Source organism: Pan troglodytes, chromosome 20, assembly GCF_028858775.2.
Source record: "Pan troglodytes isolate AG18354 chromosome 20, NHGRI_mPanTro3-v2.0_pri, whole genome shotgun sequence".
NCBI lineage: Eukaryota > Metazoa > Chordata > Mammalia > Primates > Hominidae > Pan > Pan troglodytes.
This window is the reverse complement of record NC_072418.2, coordinates 44555548-44561386: the sequence shown is the minus strand read 5'-3', so window position 1 is coordinate 44561386 and position 5839 is coordinate 44555548. Positions and strand designations below refer to the sequence as shown.

Sequence of the window (5839 nt, the reverse complement as noted above, 5' to 3'; positions counted from 1 at the left end):
GACAAACAGTGGGATCTGGTGTTGAATGGGACCTTAAGCCAACAATGGCAACGTCAGTTCACAGCGTTTAGTATTTATGGACTCAATGCAAGTCACCTGATTTCATTGACTATTCACCATAGCTCAATAAAGTAAATGCATCATCACCACCACTTTAAAAAGGAAAAAGGTGCTTGGGCAATTTGTGACTACTGTGGTCGCTGCTACATTGCTCTCTGGTAAAGCCAAGTAGGTAGTGGGTGCGGCCTCTGGGCTGGGATGATCCACCCTCCTAGTGGAAGCAGGGGAGCCAGGCTGGAGCCATGGCCTGTGCAGTGGTAGCAGCTGTACCGACTGCTGCTGCAGGATTTGCAAGCTGTTATGTTTGGCAAGCCACGAAGCACAGAGAGCCTCAAGTAAAACAAGTTTTTCAAAGTCTACCAAAATATTTTTCAGAGGTTATTACGACAGAGGTGGGGTTGAACCCAAAATGACAAAACAGGAAGCAGCACTAATACTAGATGTAAGCCCTATCGCCAATAAAGGAAACAGTAAGAGGTTCTTATCAACATGTTATGCTCTTAAATCACCCAGACAAAAGAGGGTCTCTTTATATAATAGCCAAGATCAATGAAGCTAAAAATTTACTGTAAGGACAAGCTAAGAAATGTAAAGGTATAGTAAATTTCAAGTTTATATTAGTTTATGTGTACGAGTACCAACTTTTTATAATAAAATGCCTCCAAGCAGAGAAAAATTTGATTTTGGATTTAATAACCTATAACAGAAGACTCAGATGTCTCCTATTTCACAGTCAGCCTGAAAGGATCATTTTGCTGGAGGTAAGCTGCTGGTTCAGAAGGAGGAGTGAGCCACTGACCCTGTGGACAAAGAGAGGAGATGAATGACTGAGAGTTTCCTGGGGCCTGGGGCCATGTTCCTTCCCAGAGATCCCAGCCAGCTCTCAGGTTCCACCATGAGGTGTGCAAAGGAAACCATCCAGGGGATGGCCCTGACCCTCTGCAGAAGATCAAGAGTCTTTGCTCAGGTGACAATCTGTAAGGATAAGGTGGCACCTCTCTTTCGCCCCAGACCACCCTATGGTGGTGACCTTGGAGTTCTCCCAGACATCTCTGTGGAACCCACAATAGGAACTCCTTCTCAGCTCGCAGATTTTGCAACCTCATCATCAGGTTGAATTTTTCTCCTGTGGACTTTTGTGAGATTCTTTCTTAGCACTCTTTGTGGCTTTATAAAGATCAGTCCCTGTTCCTCATATAAACTTCTATGTATTGGGGGGAAGGCAGGTGTATTAGGCCACTTTTGTGTTGCTATAAAGAAATACCTGAGACCAGATAATTTGCAAAAAAAGAAGTTAATTGGCTCACGTTTCTGCATGATGCACAAGAAACAGGGTGACAGCATTTATTTGGCTTCCAGTGAAGCTTTTACTTGTGGCAGAAAGGGAAGAGGAATAGATATAACACATGGTGAGAGTGGTAGTAAGTGGCAGGGGGGAGGTGTCACTCCATGACAGTCTCACCCTGTCATTCAGGCTGGAATCCAGTGGCACAATCTCAGCTCACCGCAACTTCTGCTTCCTGAGTTCAAGCTATTCTTCTACCTCAGCCTCCCAAGTAGCTGGGATTACAGGTGTGCACCATCAAGTCTGGTGAATTTTTGTATTTTTAGTACAGATGGAGTTTCACCATGTTGGCCAGGCTGGTCTTGAGTTCCTGACCTCAGGTAATCCTCCTCCTTCAGTCTCCCAAAGTTCTGGGATCACAAGCATGAGCCACTGTGCCTGGCACCACACACTTCTAAATAACCAGACCTTGTACAAAATCACTCACTATCATGAGGACAGGACCTAGCCATTCATGAGGGACCTGCCCTCATGACCCAGCCAGGCCCCACCTTTAACATTGGGGATTACATTTCAACATGAGATTTGGAGTGGACAAACATCCAAACTACATGAGCAGGCTTGCCAGTTGTGTTCATCTCTGAGGCCAGGGCAGCTTTTCATAGAATAGGAAGGGCATGTACTTTTCAAAAAATGTATGATGGAATGAAGATTGCCCAGCTCAGTCCTCATAACTTCTGGAATTGAAGTGACTCCAATCTAAGGATTTCTCAATCTGAAGGGCCCATCACACTAATAGCGGATCTCTCTGCAGAAACTCTACAAGCCAGAAGAGAGTAGGAGCCAATATTCAACATTCTTAAAGAAAACAGTTTTCAACCCAGAATTTTATATCCAGCGAAATAAAGCTTCATAAGCGAAGGAGAAATAAAATCCTTTATAGACAAGCAAATGCTGAGGGATTTTGTCACCACCAGGCCTGCCTTATAAAAGCTCCTGAAGGAAACATTAAATATGGAAAGAAAAAACCAGTACCAGCCACTGCAAAAACATACCAAAATGTAAAGACCATCGACACTATGAAGAAACTGCAACAACTAATGTGCAAAATAACCAGGTAACATCATAATTATGGCATCAAATTCACACATAACAATATTAACCTTAAATGTAAATGGGCTAAGTGCCCCAATTAAAAGACACAGACTGATAAATTGGATAAAGCGTCAAGGCTCATTGGTGCGTGAGACCCATCTCATGTGCAAAGACACACATAGGCTCAAAATAAAGGGATGGAGGAATATTTACCAAGCAAATGGAAAACAAGCAAACAAACAAACAAAAAGCAGGGGTTGCAATCCTAGTCTCTGATAAAACAGACTTTAAGCCAACAAAGATAAAAAAAAAAGACAAAGAAGGGCATTACATAATAGTAAAGGCATCAATGCAACAAGAAGAGCTAACTGTCCTAAATATATATGCACCCAATACAGGAACATCCAGATTCATAAAGCAAGTTCTTAAAGACCTACAAAGAGACTTAGAATTCCATGCAGTAATAGTGGGAGACTTTAACACCCCACTGTCAATATTAGACAGATCAACAAGACAGAAAATTAACAAGGATATTCAGGACTTGAACTCAGCTCTGCACCAAGCAGACCTAATAGACATCTACAGAACTCTCCACCCCAGATCAATAGACTATACATTCTTCTCAGCACCACATAGCACTTATTCTAGAATTGACCTCATAATTGGAAGTAAAACACTCCTCAGCAAATGCAAGAGAATGGAAATCATAACGAACAGTCTCTCAGACCACAGTGCAATCAAATTAGAACTCAGGATTAAGAAACTCACTCAAAACCGCACAACTACATGGAAACTGAATAACCTGCTCCTGAATGACTACTGGGTAAATAACAAAATTAAGGCAGAAATAAATAAGTTCTTTGAAACCAATGAGAACAAAGATACAACCTATCAGAATCTCTGGGATACAGATAAAGCAGTGTTTAGAGGGGAATTCATAGCACTAAATGCCCACATGAGAAAGTGGGAAAGATCTAAAATCGACACCCTAACATCACAATTAAAAGAACTAGAGAAGCAAGAGCAAACACATTCAAAAGCTAGCAGAAGACAAGAAATAACTAAGATCAGAGCAGAAATGAAGGAGATAGAGACACAAAAAACCCTTCAAAAAATCAATGAATCCAGGAGCTGGTTTTTTAAAAAGATTAGCAAAATAGATAGACCACTATCCAGACTAATAAAGAAGGAAAGAGAGAAGAATCAAATAAACACAATAAAGAAGGAAAAAGGGGATATCACCACTGATCCCACAGAAATACAAACTACCATCAGAGAATACTATAAACACCTCTATGCAAATAAAGTAGAAAATCTAGAAGAAATAGATACATTCCTGGACACATACACCCTCCCAAGACTAAACCAGGAAGAAGTCAAATCCCTGAATAGACCAATAACAAGTTCTGAAACTGATGCAGTAATTAATAGCCTACCAACCAACAAAAGCCCAGGACCAGACAGATTCACAGCTGAATTCTACCAGAGGTACAAAGAGGAACTGGTACCATTCCTTCTGAAACTCTTTCAATCAATAGAGAAAGAGGGAGTCCTCTCTAACTCATTTTATGTGACCAGCATCATCCTGATACCAAAACCTGGCAGAGACACAACAAGAAAAGAAAATTTCGGGCCAATATCCCTGATGAACATCGATGCGAAAATCCTCAATAAAATAGTGGCAAACCGCATCCAGCAGCACATCAAAAAGCTTATCCACCATGATCAAGTCATCTTCATCCCTGGGATGCAAGGCTGGTTCAACATATGCAAATCAACAAACGTAATGCATCGCATAAAGAGAACCAATGACAAAAACCACATGATTATCTCAACAGACGCAGAAAAGGCCTTTGATAAAATTCAACACATCTTCATGCTAAAAACACTCAATAAACTAGGTATCGATGGGATGTATCTCAAAATCATAAGAGCTATTTTTATCAAACCCACAGCCAATATCATACTGAATGGGCAAAATCTGGAAGAATTCCCTTTGAAAACTGGCACAAGACAAAGATGCCCTCTGTCACCACTCCTATTCAACATAGTATTGGAAGTTCTGGCCAGGGCAATCAAGCAAGGGAAAGAAATAAAGGTATTCAAATAAGAAGAGAGGAAGTCAAATTGTCTCTGTCTGCAGATGACATGATTGTATATTTAGAAAACCCCATCATCTCAGCCCCAAAATTCCTTAAACTGATAAACGACTTCAGCAAAGTCTCAGGATACTAAATCAATATGCAAAAATCACAAGCATTCCTATACACCAATAATAGACAAACAGAGAGCCAAATCATGAGTGAACTCCCATTCACAATTGCTACAAAGAGAATAAAATACCTATGAATACAACTTACAAGGGATGTGAAGGACCTCTTCGAGGAGAATTACAAACCACTGCTCAAGCAAATAAGAGAGGACACAAACAAATGGAAAAACATTCCGTGTTCATGGATAGGAAAAATCAATATTGTGAAAATGGCCATACTGCCCAAAGTAATGTATAGATTCAATGCTATTCCCGTCAAGCTACCATTGACTTTCTTCATGGAATTAGAAAAAACTACTCTAAAGTTCATATGGAACCAAAAAGGAGCCCATATTGCCAAGAGAATGCTAAGCAAAAAGAACAAAGCTGGAGGCATCATGCTACCTGACTTCAAACTATACTACAAGGCTACAGTAACCAAAAGAGCATGGTACTGGTACCAAAACAGATAGACCAATGGAACAGAACAGAGGTCTCTCAGTGAATATTGAGAACACATAGACACAGGGAGGGGAACATCACACACCGGGGCCTGTTGGGGGGCTCAGGGGTAAGGGGAGGAACAGCATTAGAGAAATACCTAATGTAGATGACAGGTTGATGGGTGCAGCAAATCACCATGGCACATGTACACCTATGTAACAAACCTGCACATTCTGCACATGTATTCCAGAACTTAAAGTATAATTTGAAAAAAAAAAAAAAGAGCTAAGTCCACAGGTGAGGGTGTGTCCTCCTGAGTTATTGAGAAAATAAGAAAAATGGCTGCTATCAGGATAGGGAGAGGCTGCAGGTGCTGAGGGCACCCACTCTGCACAGGTCATGGGGTCGTTGTGGGGAGGAGGGGGTTCCAGGCAACTGGGTGCTAACTCAGGGATGGACAGATTCTGAGTGCGAGAGCTTGGCTCCTCCAGGACACATACTGAGGGGCCTCCATACTGCCCCTGGGGTCTGCCCCAGCCCTGCCCTTTGACCACTCTAAAGCAACCTCGACTTCCCAAGCCCAAGAACAAAAGGACAGAGGGTACACCCTTTACAACCCCACCTTTTTCTGCATTGCAGATGAGAAATGGAAAGTACTTCTGATCGGTCCCCTCCTGCAACAATCAGACTGGTCAAGGTTCTAG

At 41.7% G+C, this 5839-nt stretch overlaps 1 pseudogene; it reads left to right on the top strand.

Annotated features, from left to right (window-relative positions):
• The first annotated feature begins 302 nt into the window (after positions 1-302).
• LOC100608717 (mitochondrial import inner membrane translocase subunit TIM14-like) lies at positions 303-5839 on the top strand (annotated as a pseudogene).